We start from the raw sequence: 20,912 nt of genomic DNA, 5'->3' as shown, positions 1-20,912 counted from the left end.
ATTCATTTTCAAGATCTTTTTGGAAAAAAAAAAATAGGCTGATGCTACCAGACAAGTTGAACAGTTTTATATTCAGAAAGAAGAGGAAAATAACCTGTTGTGAGCAGCAAGTCTTTATTCTTGGGCAGAGATGAATTCCTAGATAAAAGGATATATTTCTTCTTTGCCTTGTGACACAAAGTAAGACTTAAAAAGCCTTCTCGTTGTTTAGAGCGACTGCGAGACTAAAGAAGTGGCACTGTGTAAGACTGTTATGACATGTGAAGCTACAGCATGTTTGTTCTGCCGACTCAAAGTGCCCATTTGGATCTTGAGCTCATTTTAGTTTGATAGAAAACCCATCACAATGTTTGACTATTACAGAGCTTCAGCATCACAGGTGTTGAACTACACCTGATGTTTGCATACATCATACAATATTTAGCAAGTGGAATCTGGCTACAGATAGAACTTTGTGCTTTTGTGTTGTAGTGGTAAATTACTTCTGTCACTGATTACCTCACCCAGCAGTGCAGTACACAACTGTAATAATACATTTTCACATTCCATTTGTTTGTTCCAATATTGATTGTTGTTTTCAATGTGCCTTTTATTTTTTTCCCCTAGGACTTACTTTATTATTAAATAAAGTAATTTTGAGATTTCCTTTGCTTGTAGAATAACCTTCAACTGAAAAATTCCTGTATGTATGAGTTAAATATCAGACATCACCTGACCTTCCAAGATCACTCATTAATTAAGACTTTCTTGTTTGTTTGTTTTTCCATAGTTCCCTGTTGTGACTGTGACAAGTAGGTTGTTGAAAGGGAGATAGCTTTTGAATGCACTTGCGACACAAGCAGTGGCCTTCTTTCCATTGCATACTGTTGTGCAAAATGCTAGTTTCCTGGGACAGCACTATAACAGTGGGAGTTTCCACTGCTCATGTTTAAGATTGTTCCTCATATGTTACCCCTGCACCCCATCTTTGTCACTTGTTCAGCATAATACTGCTTGTCAGGGGAAAGAAGTCTTTTCTTGCCTATGAAGTGATGTTTCTTTTTCCATTTTCCTAACATTTTGAGTTAGCGGTATGCATCAGAAAGGTGTGAAATCAGACCTTGAAGTCTGAATCGGCATGGACAATTAGATTTGGGTTGATAAGGAAACCTTTTTTAGCAGCTTTCTGATGTGGAAGTGAAGTGAGCTGGTCTTATTTCAGTGTATTGTGTTCACTGCTGCTGAGCATCCGGTGACTTTTTCTGATGCAGAGAACGGGCTTCATGTCTGGAGACTTAACCAGCAGCATGCTTGATGCCCACCATTTTTCTTCTGAAGGCATTTCAATAGGAAATACTGTTAACAGATCGCAAACTACAAACTAGTTCAATTTGTGCTTATAGGGGCACATCACAATTCCATCAATGTTAATTAATTGTAGAAGTAGAATATTTGGGGATGGTGGTGGCGAGAATGATGATTTCTCCGACTTCTCTGATTTTTAAGTTATCCTATCACCCTGAGAGATCGCACAGATTTGATTGCTGTGAAGGATATGCAAGCTTTCAAAGCAGTACACATGAAATACTGCAAGTGAAACTGTGTATAGAGGAATCTGTTAAGGAATTCCCCGTGAACTTTTAAATTGAATACATTATTTAGAATTTGCAGCAATCACCAATTAGTTGAGGGCTTGGGAACAGCAATAAGTGTTGGCTCTCCATACTAACTCTGCTTCTCTTCAGTCTGTTACCACTGGAATCACAGTGACTTTTATTTCTTATTTCCAGAAAGTCATGAATGTGCCCAACCCTTCACAAAGTGTTTTGTTTTCCACTGTCTGACTTCAAAGTGGCTCCTGTTCTGCAAAGTTATTGTTGGGTGTGGAGGAATGTTGAGAAATACTTATAAGCTTATACAAGAGAATTTCTAGGCAGATCTTTTAACGAAGTTTGTCAGAAGGTATTTGAGTGCATTGACATCTTTTTTTTTCTAAGATTACTGAAGTGATCGCTCTCATGGACAGTGAAACAGATTAAGACTTAAAGAAAGCTTGGTCTGTAGAATCTTTCTAGAATTCAGCTGTTTGTTAATGTTGCAGTACATAAAGAGTGGAAGCTGGTGGACAGAAATTCTGTATATTACTGTCTATTCAGACTCTGAAAAAAGCTTTCTTCTTTATTAGAGAAGAAAAAGATTCCCCATGTATGTTTGAGCTCAGTATGCAATGCAAGATGTGTTGTAGCGGTCTGCAGTCACTGTACACTGTGTGACAGAAAATCCTCCTTTGTTTGTGGCAACCCCAAATCGAAACAGAAATGTGAATAAAATAGAACAAGAAAATGTGACGTAGGCCTGAACCTTAGAAAACATCTGAGGTTTTGCAGTAATTGCATTGTAACTTCAGTGTCACAAAATAGAAGATGGTAGTAGTGAAAGAGGAAGAATCCAGGACTAATCTCTGCCTGAGTACACATAAATCATCAAGCAGAAGAACAGCTAGATTTATGCTAGGAAGGATTTAATAGACAGAACAAAACTAAACTAAACTGAAAAAAACACATTATGGAAACCAGTAAAATAATAACTCAGTAAATATTTATGTGATTGTGAGAGTGGTAATCTGCTTTGTACAGCAGTTTATTCCATGTGTGCATCCTCTTGGCTTACTAGACACATTAAAGTGAGCACAACCTAACCTAACCTTTACCTCTGGCCTTAGTATTGCTCCCTTGAAATATTTTCAGATTTATATCATCTGAAAAAAAATAAGATTTGAATATTGAAGTTTTTCATTCAGATTATGAAGAACATGGCTAGGGGCTATACTCCAGATGTTTGGAGACGTTTGAAATGATTCCTGAAGAAGCAATGTGAAAAGGACAGGCCGTGTGCATTTCCATGGATTTAAAATGAGGTGAATGTTACTATAATGGCTCGGAGATAACCATTCATGTGCTGCTTAAGTGCTACTAAAATCCTGCACATATATCTGAACTCTGTTCTCAATATACCAACTTGAGGGCAGTAAGCATTATTAGAATGCCTAAAATACATTATAGAATTTCCTGCTACTTCTCCCTGTCTAAACTTTCAAAGTTTGCACATATTCAAAATACAAATAAATAGAGCATCAACAGAAGACATGGATATCAATTTTAAGTGTATAGGAAATGCTGTGATACAGAAATGCATATATTCTAACATAAAGGGTATGTAGGTTTGAAATGAAGACTTTAATTCCATTTCCAGCAGGTTTATATGAGATAGGATCTCCTTACATAAAGATTATTTAACAACTCTGTCATGATTCTGTCGTCATCCATTTTCATCAGTGACCTCCACAAGAGTGAAACCTCTTTGTATTTAATAGTTAGGATGAATTCCTCTATTAAATATACTGCTAGATTGCATTATTTGCGCCCTGCTGCATTAGATGCAATGACTATCTAGTGCCTGTTTCATTATTTTTTCAGCAGAGCATTTCTGAGATGGTGGCGCGTATTAGCTCCATTGAAATGAAGCAGGACGGCCATCCACAGTGTTTCAATGAAACAGGACGTGCTCAGACTCCTGCATAATTAATCACCCCTTGGAGACGTTATTTCATGTGGAGTAGATTTTCCTCTATTAAATTGCCATTTATTTGTGACCTTTAATTTATCATAAACAATCTTCTCTCTACATCCCAGGCAGCAAAGGAGAACAACGGTAAATTGTTCCATTGTTCTCCTTAAGTGACACTTACAGCTTGGCGGCATTACAAAGGAGCGAGTGTGTCTGCAAGTCAGGAGCTGAAAGGCATTTTTCATCCATTGCCCCCGGCAACATTTTACCTCCTTGAAGTTTTAAGAATACGGTTAATTGTTGGGATTTCTCCATCCAAAAGTCTTCAGGAGGAAAGCTAACCGCGTCCTTTCCTCTTGGCAACATCTGCAAGCCTGTTAATGCTTCAACACCTGGAGGCGCTCAAGGCCAGGTTGGATGGGACCCTGGGCAGCCTGACCCGGTGGGAGGCAGCCCTGCCCACGGCACGGGGCTGGGGCTGGCTGGGCTTTGAGGTGCCTTCCAAGCCAAACCGTTCTGTGATGCTATGCCTGCCTGCCCTCTGAGCCTGTGGAGACTCTTTCTTCCTTCAAACCCTGAAATGTTCCCCTTAGTGCATACTCCGTGTCCACTAAGATCGAGCACAACTGAGCCCAGCCTCACTGTGATGTTTAGAGAGCAGGCTGCTGAAATGTGCACAGAAATCTTATGGCTCCAACCGCTCCCACATGGCTGGCTGGTACAGGACAGCAGGTGCCTGGCCGCTGTGACTCAAAGAAAATAATGGATCCCTCCCAGCAATTAAAAAAGGGCTTTTTTCCTTACAATCTGAACGGAATATACAGTAATTTTAAGAAAAGGCTGAAATTCAGGCCTATAGCCCAGCTTTTCGCTCTCTGAGCTCAACGTTCGCGGCACAACTGTGGGGACGAAGGGCGGGCAGCAGCGCTGGGCGGGGCGTGTGGGGACGGTGGGAGGAGCTTGGGCTGATGAATTGTTGGTTCCAAGGCACGGCGGGGGTACGCGCGCCGTTGCCATGGCGGCCTTTGTGCCTGGCTGCGCCGGTAGCTGGGCCCGGCACGCGGAGCGGCTGAGGGCGGGGGGAGGCGGAGGCGGGGGCGGGCCGCGCTCGGCTCTGGCTTTCGCCTGTTCTCAGCTCCCGGCATGGCCGGCAGCGAGCCCCGTCGGGTTTCCGCTGCCTATTTAAGTTTCGCCCCTCCGGTGTCCGCAAGTGGAAGCGGTGTGCTGTAGGGTGGACTCCGCGCCCTCAGGTAAAGCTGTGAGGGGCGGGCGGCTGTCGGAAGGGCTTTGGTGGGCGGCTGCTGCGGCGCATCGGGCGCTCGGAGTGAGTGCTGCGCTTCAGGATGGGGAGATGCTGGGCGACCTGATGCTGTTGGCCGCTCCGTCCTTTCCTCGTGTTGGGGTTTGCTCGGTTCTTTGCTGGTTGGTTGTTTTGAGTAGTTCTTGGTTGGAAAAGAATATCAATCGCTCCTCCCCGCGAAACAAAACCGAACCAGCGATCCCTCCCCGCTAAAAAGAAACGGAGCAAATCTCTGAGATAGTTGTTAAAGTCCATCAGAAGTGAGAAAGTCAACGTTGCTCCGCAAGGATTCGTTCATGTCCTTACCCGGGGTGGTTGTGGCTAGGAACCTTACTTGTTTCAGTCCATCTACAGCAAAGCTTGGAGAAAATCTTTAGAAATCAGAAATCCACTGAGGTAAAATAGCCTCTTTCTTGCCCCCAGATGTTCCTTTATTGTAGCAGACTTAGAGCTTGAAGACCTGTTGCTGTGCTCTCCTACCCTAGAAAATCTTCCCAGTGAATGCCTGTAGTCAGCCGTGGTGATTGATGTCTTCTTTGTCAGATTGTAATACTGAATAAGTGAGAGCGGGATTTGCATTTCCTATAATTCCCTGTAACCTCGGAGCCTTCAGTAAGCTTTTCAGGTCGATTTAAGTGTAGGTGGGTCAGCTAATTTGAAATTCATTACGGCAGATTAGTGAAAATAATGCATGGTGTTACTGAAGTCCCAGGGAAAGGTATCTGACCGTCCCAGGAATTAAGCAAGTGAATTCTGTGTGCAAATTAGTTATGTGATAAAAGTCCAAACTGCCTTTACAGACAGATCGGTATATATGGTAACAGTGCGTTTTCTTGCTTGATCTTTCGGCTCAATTCAAGTGAAATATCTAAAATTCTTAAGGGGCAGAAACAAACAGAAACCCCACTGTCTTGTACCTACTGCTAATGGAGTGTATAAAGCAGGCTGATATTTAGTATTACTACTGACTTGGTATGCTGCAGGATGTGTTATTGGGGATTAACCCTATTGATTGGGGGTGCACTTGTCTGTTTACAGAAGTAAGCAGTACCTTTCAAAGTTCCATGCTGAATCAGGCATATGACTCTGAGGGATTTCTGTTTTGTTTTCACCATAATAGATAGTTGTTATTAAATTTGCAAACTATTTTTTTTTGTTTGTTTTTATATCAGACTATTTTATTGTACAGCCTTTTGATAAGGAGAGGTTTGCATTTAGTCTTTCCCCATCACAGAATCACACAGAATTGTAGGGGTTGGAAGGGACCTCTAGAGATTATCTAGTCCAACCCCCCTGCCAAAGCAGGCTCCCTACACCACGTCACACAGGTAGGCGTCCAGGCGGGTCTTGAATATCTCCAGAGAAGGAGACTCCGCCACCTCCCTGGGCAGCCTGTTCCAGTGCTCTGTCACCCTCACCGTAAAGAAGTTCTTCTGCGCATTTGTGTGGAACTTCCTATGCTGAAGTTTCATCCCGTTACCCCTAGTCCTGTTCCCAAATCCTTCCCTCTGTCTTTCTTAGTGTATTCCAGAGTGTTCAGCGTTATTAAATCACCGTTAGATGTTCAGCCTCTTAACATAGCAATAGAACTGTTTTTATCACTGATCCAAGTTAACCCAACTTATCTTCTTGACTAGTTTGTGCCATTGGGTTAATAATTTTTAATGTGATTACTGAGCTTCTTTTGTGATCCTTTTGAGTCGGTTGTAGTGTCTCAAAGCGTTCTTGTTACTGTGGAATATTTCAGTTGCTTTCTAGTTCTTATATTATTACTGGTTTTGGAAGTTAATAATGAGAGACCTCCCATCTTCCTCTGTAGTGGAAGGTGTGAAGATGCTGGTTGAGTCGGCATTGTAGGCAAGATGTTGATGTGAACCAGAACCAGTTACTGAGGGACTTGGCAAAAACAAGTACCTGGAGTTGTTTCAGGTCTTGATTTCAGTCTTATTCTCTAACGTCCCCCATGTCAAGTGTAGAAACCCAAATTCGGTGACATCCCTAATAGAGTGTGTGCTCTGTAGAGCCTAGTGCAGCTGATAAATATTTCAAGAAGCTGAAAGTTAGTGATACATTTTAAATGCACTGCTAGGCTGAGATACTTCACAGTCCTTTGCATACACATTTACATTATTCATTTGTGCTGTGCAGGTAGATAATGGGCCAAATTTATCTTTGGTATTACTCCACTGATTTCTGAGTAGCTGAGCTAATTCAACCGTACGCGTACATCTTGATTTTATTTTACTTTATTTTTTGAAGTTCGAGGCAAAGTTGGAATTACTTCAGTGATTTTATTGTACAGGTAGAAGTTGTTTATGTAGAAACTAATGATGTAGCAGAAGCTTAAGCATTCTTTCATTAAAATAATCATAAGCAGAAGGTATCATTTTTTTTTCTTCTGCCAGAAAACCCCAACATGTTCAGTGTTCCAGTTGCTGCTCTAGTCCTTTAGTTGCTGAACCCTGAGGGAACTAACAGAGGTGGGATAAAACCACTCCGGTGGCGCAGTGGTAGGAATGCCGCTTTGCAACACCAGAGGCCTGGGTTCGAATCCCCCTGTGGCACAAGTGGTAGAAGTGCCGCTCTGCTACACAGGAGGCTCAAATCCCGGGGGTTGGACTTGATGATCTCTAAGGTTCCTTACAACCCGCACGAGACTGTGATACTGTGATACTGTCTGCCAGTGGGAAAAATTCATTCTAGTAACCAACTAAATTAGAAGATCTCAACGCTCTTGTATCATTGATACTTACTTACAGCAGCAACTTTGTCTCTGTTTTAAGTAGCTTTCCCCACAGTGGGTCTGTAGGTAATACCAGTGTGCTGCATTCGTGTGTGTGTTGAAGTGTACAAGCTGAACGTATAAATCTGCTATACAAAGTTGGTTATTGTTTTGTTGGAGTGTTCTTGCTTTTTGTCTTTTTTTTTTTTTTTTTTTTTTTTTTTTTTTTTTTTTTCCTTCAGCAGTGATTAATGTTGCAGGCAATAACTGGGGTCAGCTTAATGGGAAATTTAAAACATTTCTTTCTGAGATCCAAAGCGGTCCTTTCAGACAGCTGCTAGCAGAGGGTATCATGCCGATACAAGTAGCTTCTGTCAGAGGTCTTGACCCAGAGGTGGGAAGCTCTCAGAATGGTGATTCCATTAATTGGCCTTTGAGAAAAGCTAATCTGATGCTTAAGGCAGACACCTTGTCTTCCTAGCCTTGAACATATGCCCTCTGTAGAGGCACGGCTGTGAATCTATCTCAGTCTATCTTGACTGCAACAAGATTGTGAAGATTTTTGAGGATCTGGAAGAAAGAGCAATTAGAAACCCATCTAGATGTCAGCTGAGGTAAACCTCTCCTTGCATGACCTACATCTCACCCCTTCTAATTACAGTGTGGGGATTGCTTCTCAGAGGTCCTTGACTTTACAGCAGTGGAGTGGGGCAAGTCAAACTTGGAAGCACATAGAAAAAAGACCTAAAAATTTAGAGTATTACCTGAGAATTATCAGTGTTGTGTATAATTTGTGTTTAGACAAAAGCTCTAAGTTTTAGTGGGTTGGAATATTTTGAAGCTTGAATAACTTCCACAGTGTTAGAAGTTGTTGGAGAAGCTGGGCTTTGGAATGCTTCTCCCTGCTGTGCTATCACAGTCTCATGCAGGTTGGAAGGGACCTTAGAGATCATCGAGTCCAACCCCCAGGATTCGAGCCTCCTGTGTAGCAGAGCGGCACTTCTACCACTTGCGCCACAGGGGGGATTCAAACCTGGGCCTTCTGCCACTGCGCCACCGGAGCTATGAAAGGCTATAGGATATTTTTGGGCCTGGAATAATCCACTCATGGGCAGTTTTTGTTGAAGCTATAGGCATTGGAATAGATATTGTTTCACCTGGTGAGTTGTCGCACTGAGTCATTTGGTGGTCAACCATCACTTGGGAAGATGTCACTTGTTTTTTCCTGTAGTGGTCTTCAGTCTTCCTGATAGTGATGAATATTATATATATATTTTCTTTAAAAGGGAACTTGCATTGCCTGAACAGGATTCAGTGAGCTTGTATATACAGAGTGTTAAGATGCATTGTTAGAATAATACAGGTTTGTACTGCTTCTAACCATTCTCTTAGGGTCTCACAAGTGAAGTCTAATGACATTTGTGCCTGTAGTGGTAGCAACTGGTTCGTTTGGAAACTGAGGTCAGATGCCTTTGCTTTCTACTACATAGAGACTCATTCTGGCACGTTATTTCAGCTTAAATACATACCTACTGGTTCCTTGTTAGATTTGCACAAGCCATTGCTGAGGGATGCTGCTGGCTATATACATGCTGTGCAGCACAGTGAGAGAGGTAGGCTGCTGCAGCACAGCACAGCAAGCTCCATAGGAAATGACAGCATCCCTATGGCAGCTGTAGTAGGTGCTTATTTCTCATTTGTGAGGCTACTGTGTCTTGTTGTGTTAGTTTCCATGTGGGAGTTCTGAGATCCCGCGTGGTCCAGTTAGCCTCTGCCACTTGATCCCCTCTCTCCTTTGTTTTCCAGTGAGTTTATTGGTAACTTTTCAATTGTAATAGGTGGTTCTATTTTTATTTCTTACCTGGGCTGACTGTTCCACTACTGAGTTTGCTTTTCAGTGTATACAACTTCTTCAGCCTTTCTTAGGTGTCAGAGCTTATCAATGTGCCAAAGGGACATGCCAAAAGCTAACATAAATTCTCTTGTCTAGGTATAAATACTCATCCATCAGCAATAATATCACTGATGCAATTTGACTAACAGTAGATAATAACACAAACTAAATAGATGACATTCTATATTGTTTTTACTTTTTGTTTACTGTTGTTTTAATAACTCATCTTTAGATGGGTCTGTGTTTTACCACAGAGCCCAGTCTAGCTCGTACCTCCTAATGTGTTTCTCTTGGACTTTTGAAGCTGTTTGTTGTCATGTGCTGAACTCTAGGCTATGAATCTGTAACTTAAAAAACCTTGAATTCTTTTCATGCAAGAATTGTTCAGAAGATAAATGATTTAAAGTAAGAAGATCTGCTGGAAGGGATCTTTCTTTAAAGAAATAAGGTTTTTTTCTCTCTCCTTCGGGGATGTGGTGTTATGCATCAGCACTGGTCTAGTTTCAGAACAGATGTCCCTTGTCTGCACAGCTGATTCTTTCAACTGGCTTTGGATGTGCTAAAAATTCAATAGCCAAACTTGAGATTGAGAACCAAGCATACAAATGGCTCAGTGTGAGTTTTCTGTGTGCTGCTGCTTGGGCTATGCTCCTTTTCTCCTGCTCGCTCTGCCCAGCGACATAGTTATTTTTCATTATCTGTCTTTCCCTGACATTGAAAGCCATTATTTGTGCACAGCCAAATACTCCTCGGGTATGACTCTTTTTAAATAATTTCCTACCTAACTGATGTTCAGACTTATTCCCCGGGTCCTTCAAAACATCTGCTGTCAGTTTTAGACCCTGCCATTAGCCTGGGAGGGAGCCCTCAGTTCTCATGTGAAATTCAGTGCCATTAAGACAGCCTCTGGCTGCTGAGTCAAATAATAGACTTTTGGTAATTTGTCTCCAGTATTTCCTTTGTCCTACCAAACCAAGGACATGCAACAAAGGCCAGAACAAGTTCTCAAATTGTTTAAAAGGAGGTACTGAGATTTCCTGAAATTAGTGGAACTTAATGGACATAGGGAGGGCAGCCTTGGTTGTTGGTGTTGGGAGGCACAATGGTGCCACAGTATCACAGTCTCGTATGGGTTGGAAGGGACCTTAGAGATCATCAAGTCCAACCCCCAGGATTCGAGCCTCCTGTGTAGCAGAGCGGCACTTCTACCACTTGCGCCTCAGGGGGGATTTGAACCCGGGCCTCCGGTGTTGCAAGCGACATTCCTACCATGCCCTTCTAGTTGTGGAAGAGGCTTAGCTGAGCGTCAGAAGTCAGATTTTCTTGGGCTTTTTCTGAACTGAGGCTTCGCAAGTGCATTGAGTCACTGCAGACACAGTAAATGAAATTGTGTATTGACATATCTTGTGGAGGAGGAAACATCACCAGCTTTATCTGCATAAATTGTTTGAAGTTGTTCATCCAGAATGATGCGATTAGAACAAGAGAAAATAATGTGTCTTGTATATAAACTGTGAATGCCTGGGACTTCACTAAATAAGCACTAAAACACATTGGCTGTCTCTACAGCATCCTGTTCAAGCTTGTTTCCTTCTAAGCAGTCGTGAGGTTTGAGGTACCAGTGGAAAGGCACACGCTCAACATCTCTAATGACTGACATATATTTGATTAATGTTTTACAGAGCCCAGATTCCTGAAAAGCCAATCACAATAAATAACATGTAGTGATATGATTAGATTAATATTTCTTCTTCTGTATATTAATTGAAAAAACATAGACAATGGAGTAGTTTTCTTTTGTTATACTTCTGCACATGCAAGTTTTATACTGTATGGATGCCTTATTGAGTAGCGCCCGTTAACCAGATTTCCTTCTTTTGCCTTAGCTCACTTTAAGGCTGTAAGCTGTAGTGCAGTAATGCTAGTAAGTTTCATCAGCAATAATGGAACTTCTGTAAGAGATATAGTGCGTTCACAATCAAAACATGAAATATAGCAAAACTGTAGTTCCATAGGTGGGAATTATCTTCATCAATGACATAATGGAGTGTATAGATTTTTTCATTCTTTTTTTTTTTTTTTGTCACGGAGCTTTAGCTCTGGCTGGTTCTTGCATTCAATTTTAGAGAAGATCACAAAATCACAGAATTGTAGGGGTTGGAAGGGACCTCTAGAGATCATCGAGTCCAACCCCCCTGCCAAAGCAGGTTCCCTACACCACGTCGCACAGGTAGGCGTCCAGGAAGGTCTTGAATATCTCCAGAGAAGGAGACTCCACCACCTCCCTGGGCAAGATCAGAATCCACTTCCAGTATCCCATTACCACAGGTAGCCGTGTACACTGATGGGCTGACAGTCTGTGTTTTGTTGTATTTCTTTAAAACAAATAGAAATTTTGTTTCCTAGGTGGATTAAGCTCTGCATTGGCTTTTCAGCCATGGTTTTGCTATTGGGTACTTTGTGTGATTTTTATTATTATTATTTTTTTCTTATAAACCCTTAAACGCTAAACAGCTTTAAGCGTAACCATAAGGAGGATTTTCAAGTGCCACTGTCTCTTAGGCAGGTGCCTGCAGTTATTTGAAAGCTTGTACACATTTACATACAGCACAGAACTACATCAACATTAACAATATCAAAATTATCTCTTCATTTAAACAGAGATTTTATCTAGAATGTGCATCTGAAACTGTGTTCCTCTCACAAATTGCCTTTGAAGAATGACATTTTCACACAGTTTCTAATGGTTGTGTTCACGGTAGTTTTTTACTTTGACAACACACTATTCTCAGTGCTCAACCGTAATTTAAAATCACTTTAATACTGAATTATCGTTATGAACCCCTGTAGTATATTCTAAATCAGTTGTTTCAATTACCGCAGGAGAAATGACGTGCATTGCCACGAAGCTCTGGTTCACTTAGGGCCTGCTCTAAATCAGATGTGCATTCCTTTGTTCTGACGAGCCAAATGCTTCCTTCCAGGTAGCTGGGTAGGATGTGAATGAATTTGCTTTGTAGTTGCAACTTTGGGCTGGAGACCTAAAGATAAATTGTGACTTTAGTCATGACTTTAAGGTAAGGGAGAGAATGAGAGGAAGGAGGAAACAACTTCAGCAGGTGCATGTACTACTGAATGAGGGGCAGTTTCACAGGATAGAATGTTTACTGTTTGAATTAGGAGCAAAATTCCACATGCCTTTTACTCTTAAGGTTTCATAGTCTCATGCAGGTTGGAAGGGACCTTAGAGATAATTGAGTCCAATCCCCGGGATTTGAGCCACCTGTGTAGTAGAGCGGCACTTCTACCGCTTGCGCCACAGGGGGATTCGAACCCAGGCCTCCGGTGTTGCAACGTGGGATTCCTACCACTGCGCCACCAGGGCACAACAGGTATTGTTACTGCACGTAGACCAGTAAGTTATCAAACAGCCACCTGTTTTTAGTTGACATTCACCACCAAGGTGATCAGCTGCAAGCCTGCTCAGTTGCAGAGCACAGCAGTGGTGAGCTTTGGTGCAACTCAAGACCATGCCAGGTGCTGCCTGGATGCTCAAGAGGTTTTGAGTCAGTAAAAGTACATTAAGGATACCAGGAGGGCGTACTGAAGAGGGTACTGTATGTATGGGTTTATTTATGTTTAGCTTTGTTTCTGAGTAGTTGAGTATATTCGGTTCATGTTTAGTTTCAAATTCACAACACTGAGAAGAAAGCAGTCACTTCAAATACTTCAATATAATAATTCAGTAATTCAAATACTTCAAATACTTAATCCAGCAATGGGTTACTGGGTTGCTAGAAATAAATCCAGTCTTTTGAATACTCAAAATGTGTTTAGAACAGCAACAATGATTGTTACTGCTGTTTTCTGTTCTTACTTTTAGTTCTTCCATATCAGCACTATAATACCTCCAAATGGAAATGAGCTGGGATAAATGTAGAGGTGAGGTGTCCAGACACCGCTATCTGGAAATAACCTCCTTTCGTTAATAAGTGGTGCAGCAGGGATGGCTGTGGCGTGCATGCAAGATAAGGCAGCCAAACAAACTGCCTGGTTGGATGGAGCTTCTGGATAGACTCTGCGTGTCTGTTTGGGCCAATTCTGAGCGACTTTACTGCTCAACCTTTTGTCCTGCCTTGACCTCTTGTCCCTGATTTGAAGTTTGTATGACAGGAAACAATCTAATTTTTAATTAATACTGGCTGTTTGGGGGTGGGAGGAGAAGGTGCAATGGTAGCAGTGCCGCTTGCAGCACCAGAGGCCCGGGTTCGAATCCCCCCTGTGGCGCATGTGGTAGAAGTGCCGCTCTGCTACACAGAGGCTCGAATCCCGGGGGTTGGACTCGATGATCTCTAAGGTCCCTTCCAACCCACACGAGACTATGATACTGTGAAAGCAGAAATGCTGTTTATAATATCAGTGGAGCATTTATTCAGACAAAAGTGTATTTCTCAAGCTTGTGCACAACCTGTTTGTGCAAATTTCTTTTAAACATTTATTTTTAATGTTCATTGAACACTTAAAACAATGGATAGTCTTTTAGTGAGGTGAAATGAATTGTAGAATTGAGCCAATAGGCTTTGCATTTCTTATTGTTTTTGTGAATGACAGAGTAGTTATAAAATGGAATAATGCTTTTTTATTAATAAAATGAATGCATCTCAGAAGGGAGCTTTGAGGAAATACATCTGTACTCCATCAGGAGAGGGGTGGTCAGCAGGGATAGGGAGGTGATTGTCCCTCTCTACTCTGCTCTTGTGAGGCCCCATCTGGAGTACTGTGTCCAGGTGTGGAGCCCTCAGTACAAAAAAGACATGGAGATTTTGGAAAGGGTCCAGAGGAGGGCCACAAAGATGATCAGGGGGCTGGAGCACCTCCCCTATGAGGACAGGCTGAGGGAGTTGGGTTTGTTCAGCCTGGAGAAGAGAAGGTTGCAGGGTGACCTCATTGCAGCCTTTCAATACCTGAAGGGAACTTACATCCAGGAGGGGAGTAAACTCTTCAAAAGGGCTGATAATAGTAGGACTACGGGGAATAGTTTTAAGTTAAAAGAGGGAAGATTTAGGTTGGATGTTAGGGGAAAGTTCTTTACTAAGAGAGTGGTTAGGTCCTGGAACAGGCTGCCCAAGGAGGTCGTGGATGCCCCGTCCTTGGAGGTGTTCAAGACCAGGTTGGACAGGGCTCTGGGCAACCTGATCTAGTAAAGGTGTATGTTTGGTGGCCCTGCTAGGCAGGGGGGTTGGAACTACATGATCCTTGAGGTCCCTTCCAACCCGGGTCATTCTGTGATTCTGTGATTCTGTGTGTGTGAAGGGAGTGAAACTGCTTTTGCATCCATTGTGACCTTTTGGCCTTCTTTCCAATGGGAGCTCAGCTGTTGCCAATTGTCAGCTCTGCCCTTACTGTTTCTGGATACAACATTCTGTCACAACATTTTTTTTATATATATTATGGAATCATTAGATACTTTTGCTGTCACCTCATGCTGGTCCCAGTTGAAGTTTTGAAGCATATGCCTGCAGGGAACAATATAACATGTAACTGTGAAAAGCAATAATGCTTTTTCTATCTTTTTTTCTTTCAGTCGAATGTGGATATTTTACAAAATGATCAGTTTGACCCAGTTTACCAAAACATCTGCTGAGTTCATGAACAGCTTGTTGGCCAGTTCTGCCCTCTTCGGCAGGTGTAATTTCAGCTGATGGAAATTGCAATACATGGTTTCAGGGGATGTGTGGATAATGTGCCCGGATGACAGATGTATCAACAAAGTGTAGGGGGGGGAAATGGGCAGATGTTTGGTTTATTCTGTCTACATGGATACATGGACTTAAATTCACTCTATTGGAGTTTATCTGCTATCATGTTGTGCTTCACTCTGTTACACAGAAGGATTTTATAGTAGGCTGCTAATCTTACAAAGCAGTCTACCTGTTACAGCAGCCATAGTGTGCAGCCATGTCTTACTTGCTGATATATTTATTTTGATTTAGTTGGCTTCCATGTTTTGTTCTTTCTTTCCAAAACCTTAAGCATTTGGCGCACTTGCAGTGGGATGACTTCCTTTGTGGTTTTGGCATCTAGGAGGTTATTCTTGCAGTGAAAAGAGAGAATAGGATACTTTGTATTTTCACCAGCAGATAGAAGGTACATTATGCACTTTTCACACCTCACCCTTTAAAAACATAACAACAGCATGTAGGTTTTTTAACTGACTTCTTCTTACTTTTGTGTGTAGTGTAATACTGTGTGTGTATCAGGAATACAGTCCATTCTGAATTGGAAAAGGAAAATAAATTGACCTAATCTGATCAATAGAATATGAGAATACTTCACAGAATCACAGAATGACCCAGGTTGGAAGGGACCTCAAGGATCATGTAGTTCCAACCCCCCTGCCTGGCAGGGCCACCAAACATACACATTTACTAGATCAGGTTGCCCAGGGCCCCGTCCAACCTGGCCTTGAACACCTCCAAGGACGGGGCATCCACAGCTTCCCTGGGCAGCCTGTTCCAGGGCCTAACCACTCTCCTAGTGAAGAACTTCCCCCTAACATCCAACCTAAATCTTCCCTCTTTTAACTTAAAACCATTTCCCCATGTCCTGCTATTGTCAAGAATTACTTCAAGAATTATTAAAAATAATCACAAAGCTATTAGTAATTGTTCTTTGGGTCCATTTACACATATATCAGTTTGGTGGTGAATGTAGCCATCATCTGATTGAAAGGTCCTGTTGCTGGTGTGTAGCACAAACATTATTCCATGCCTTCTGTGTGCTCCAGGCCTTTCTCTCTCCTTTCTCTCTCCATTCCCACTACCAGGACTGTTAATGTTCTGAGTCAGTGTGGCTTGCAAATTTAAATTCAATTCTTTGTGAGATTAATTCCAAAATGTATCAAACTTTGATTTCTGAAACTGATGTGAATGCTTAAATAAAACAGATTCTATCTGTTGTTCATTTAATGCAGCATGAAATTAACATCTGAATCAAACAGCAAAAAATTTAGTAAACAAGTTGCAATATCTTTTGGGAGACCTCATTATTCTATATAGGCAGTAATATTTCCGACACGTACATTTTTGTCTTCTTTCTGAGCTATCCAGAACACTTTCCCTGTTCTTCAACAAAGCATTTTGTGTTCAAGTTTGTAATTAGATCGTTTGCATGTGGTAGTTGTCATTAAAAAGTTAGCATCTCTGGTTAGAGATGAGACTGGTAGCAAATGTGCCCAGAGTAGCAGTGTGCATAAAACTGCCTGTAAGCTCAATGCACACAGAAGGCTTCCCTGGGTTAAGAGAGATACTCTGTGAGCTCAGTGGCTAAAATCCTATTAAACAAGCAAAAACAACAAGGTATCTAGTTCAACAGCCTCCAGGAGGTTAGGCTCCCCCTCTCTGGCTCTGATAATAGTTAGGTTGCAAAACTCTGCAATGAGATCGGGGTTAGTCTGTAATTCCTCTTGGCTTCAGACGCTGCCTTAAGCTTCTGGTAGTAGTCGCTCTGAAAGAGCTTTGTGCTACTTTCCTCTGCTAAGCACAAACTGGAAGAAGAGGTAGAAACCGATCTGTCTGTTCATGGGTTTATGAAGCTGCTTAAAGGAAAAGGAGCTGATTTCTAAGGGACTCATCTTTAAAATCCTTCCCACTAAGTAGTGTTACGACTTGGGGGGGAGGGAGGTTGCTCTCTGGAGTGGGGATAAGAAAAAAGGTAAGGCACTTTATATTCTGTGTTGCTGTCAAAACAATACAAAACATTGTTGCAAAGCTCTCTTGCTATTTATTTATTTATTTATTTATTTATTTATTTATTCTTTTAATATGAATGCATTCAAAGGAGGGGATGCTGATGCTGTATAGCTTTCTCTCTTTCTGACTTTGTTCTGCAATGGACATGAGCCAGAGAAATGTCTCCCTCAGTCAATGCAGCCTCTTGTTTGAGGAAATAGAGTGGAGTGAGTACAGTCACTGCATCCCATTAAATTCTTTCTTTCATTCTCATGCCAGTGACTTTGCTTTGGGAAATTATATAGATTTCACTAACCACGTAACACACAAAAAATCAGTCTTTGCCACAGTCTTTACCAAATAGAAATCAAGCTCTAGAAAAGAGAAGGTAGTATAATAAATAAATAACCACCAACACTTAAATTTGGCTTAATTCCTGACTTCAGTACACTGAGTATTTAGCCTTCTTTTTTAGCCAAAAACTAAATTGCTTTATAAATTCCTAGCACTTGCTAAGTAATCAGCCTGATTTCACATTTTCCTTCTTAAGTGGTTATATAATCTGAAATATGCAAGTAAAGGACAACAGGATAGGCTCAGCAAATTAAGTAGCCCTTCTTTTGTTCTTACAGTTTAGCATGGCAAATGTTGCTTGTATTTATTTATTCTGGGCTGCAGAGGCTCCTCTCAGAAGGGTCTGAACTGAAGAAAAATTTGATTCAACAAAGAGACTTTGCAGTGCTTTGTTCCGTGCAGCTTCTTGAGTAGGGAAACCTAGTGTTTTCCATAGGACAAGGTGTTACTGAAATCAGGATAGTGTCCACGAACAAAGAAGAATGAACCCTGCAAGATATGATAGTCCACCTGTGATCAATTCAGAATATAAAAATGTATCCTGAAAATTAATGCCTGAAGGGAGAATGCCAGGGAGGTGGAGCTCAGCTCTTATCAGTGCCTGAAGCCTGGGCAAGAGGTGATGTGTACAGATTGGAATGCAGAAGATTCTCTTTTAACATCAAGGAAACACTTCTTTGCAGTGTGGGTGACTACTACAGATTTCCAGACAGGTAGTTGTGTCTGTCCTCCTTGGAGACCTTCAAGTGCTGTTCTGATGTGCTCCTTAGCACACTGCCGTGGGTGCCACTGCCAGGGCAGAGGGGTTGAACCCAATGGCCTTCAGAGATCCCTGCCAGCCTTGGTTGTTCTGAGATCCTGTGAAGATGCCTGTCCTGCAATGATTAGGACCTGGTGTGGTGCTTGGATGCTGTGTTGTGGTTTGTGAGCGGGTGGTTTGATTGACATTTCCAACTTGCTGGAGTAATCTTGTGTATTTGATAGGTTGGGCAAGCATAGATTGCAATTCCGAATTCACATTATTTTAGACTAGCCACGATCATTCAGAAATGTCAGATTTCATCTGTCTTGGAGATGTTCAGCTGTGCAAATCATACAGCTTTGACAAAGTAATCCCAATGCCTATGCAATCTTGAGATGCAGAAAAGCCCTGTTAAGACTTACTTATGTACCATGGTGTTTGTGAAGTGAAAGTGAGTTCCTCTCGTGTAGCCTCAGGAAATGGCAGGGGCACATCTCTGCTTTCTCATAGCCAGGGAGTGATCAGAACTGCAAGGTAGCATGCCACATGCCTGTGTAGGGACTGGGAGGGGAGGAGAGATGATAGCTTGCTGGCTGTGCCATATCAGCCCTGGCCATTGCGTGGTGTGTGTTGAAGCACAGCAGTTCTCTAGAGAGCTGCTGGGGGCAGGGTGCTTTGCCTGGCCATCCTGCCTGACCAGTTAGGCAATTTTCCTTCTGCTGGCATGGAGACAGTGCCTGTGGTCACAGAAGAGGGGATGTGTGTTGGATCCAGACACTGCCATGTGCAGAGAGGAGAGAGCAGGCATTGAGTTGTGTCCCCGGTTCCCACTTTGGTCAGAGGGCAGATTTAAGGTGGGGGGATGGAAGGGTAAGAAATGTGACTCAGAAACCATTGCTGGAAATCAGTTCTAACACTTCCCTCCCTTCCTTTCTGCTATTAAATTAGCTTGAAATGCCAAATTCAAAATACAGTATGTTTTGGCTCATTTTTATTTTCCTTGCCTTTCTTAAGCAACTATGTTATCAAAATCCAATCCCTTTTAAAAGAGAAGCACAAATTCCTACCTGTTAGCTTTGCATTCAGAGCCTGGGGCTCTAATGATGCACCATATATGTACCAGGTCTTACATATGTACCAGGGTTAATGACTTTGCTAGACAAAGGTTCTTGTGTTCATCACCCAGGAGCAGATACAGTTGTGATTGTTTTATTTTGCTGTAGTAATGGCTTAAATTTCAGATGACTAATGCCAATTAAATGTCCTGTTTACAGTTATAAAATAAGTTGATTCATTATTTCTACTCATTTTTTTTCCCATTTCAATGAAAAATACCTATGATACTTATGGCTCTCTTATTTTATAATTGTACTGTGCATTAACTCTGGTTACTCTAAGGAACATTCCTGTAGAGATTCTTACAACACTCTCATCTACTGACGTTTTGCTGGCAGCTCACTGGTACTTGAACCAATTCCTGTTGGTGTGAGTGGCATCATTATTGTAGTGATACTTGATATTGCTGAGTGTATGTTTGATTACCCAGAACCATAACTGCAAATCCAATCCAGTATGTCTAATTTTTCTGTTGCGTTCAGGGTTTTCCATAGGATAAATACTGCAAGTTGTGCTTTTATGTGCTTAAAGACTCCAGTACAAAATCATTTTGTGTTCTGTTGTATAACAGCCCAGATTCCAAATTTGCATGTTTTGTGGATAAAGATCAGTTTTTATATTAAAATGATTGTGATTTCTGGTTTCTGAACTGCGGCAATAAATTGTGATTCAATAATGAGAATAGCCTTTATTGGTCAGACAAGTTGTCTCTGCCAATGAGAAGAAGGGAACTGAGGACACCATGTGCAAGTGCTGAAGAAAGAGTAAGAGCAGGGCAAGAATATGATACTGCCATCCAATGCTTAAAACTTGCCTATTTTCTGACTTCAGTAATCCTTCAAGGCCATTCTGTGCTTACTAAACATCAAAATAATTTGTTAGGCGAAGAACCACCATCTTTCACCTGTTTTCAAGTCTGCCTTTTGTTTCCTATATGCCCTACTACCTGGTTCGGAATATCTAGTGCATATGTCATAGAGTTTTTTGGCCTCTACCATGTATTCTCATCAAGCTGTCTCCAGACTGAAGAATCCAAACATTATTGTTCCCCGCGGATAATCTTTTTTGTCCCATTGACCATCGTTGTAGCTCTTTTCTCTATTTTTTCAGTTCTGCCACAGCTTTCTGACATGAGAAGTGCTTGGCATATTTTCAAGATTCTAGCACACTTGTTCAGTGGCACAAGACTGCTGTAGGAAGGCTGGTGGTCTGAGGAGCTGGTGTGATGCAACTGTAGTTGTGCATGGGGCTCTTCCTCAGATGATGATGTTTTCAAACCAGCCAGAGCTCCTGAGATGCAGCCATTTGGTACATGGCAGCAATGATGGCCTACTATAAGGAGGTAGGCTCTCAGATTGTCTTCTCGTCAGTTTTTCCAGGGAGGAGGACAGGCAGAATTAGGCTTGTTGTTCAGGTCAGCACTTAGCTGTGTGGCTGTTTTCCAGGATCAAGAGATATCACAAAGACTATGAGCTACCAAGCAGAGAAGGGATTCAATTATCAAAAAG

General features: G+C 41.9%; 1 protein-coding gene across 7 annotated transcripts in view; it reads left to right on the top strand.

The window, feature by feature from the left end:
• Positions 1-20,912, top strand: part of CTNND2 (catenin delta 2) — a 585,077-nt gene that overhangs the window by 189,533 nt on the left and 374,632 nt on the right. Inside the window, exon 1 of one of the 7 annotated variants that reach the window (XM_015854429.2) lies at positions 4,644-4,796. The exons of the other annotated variants lie outside the window; for them this stretch is intronic. The gene's annotated coding sequence lies outside the window, so the exon portion shown is untranslated. Of the gene's footprint in view, positions 1-4,643; positions 4,797-20,912 lie in introns of those variants that run through there. 7 annotated transcript variants of the gene reach the window in all.

This window comes from Coturnix japonica, chromosome 2 (assembly GCF_001577835.2).
Source record: "Coturnix japonica isolate 7356 chromosome 2, Coturnix japonica 2.1, whole genome shotgun sequence".
NCBI classification, from domain to species: Eukaryota; Metazoa; Chordata; class Aves; order Galliformes; family Phasianidae; genus Coturnix; species Coturnix japonica.
Note: the sequence above shows the minus strand (reverse complement) of the source record. Positions and strands in the feature narration are given on the sequence as shown.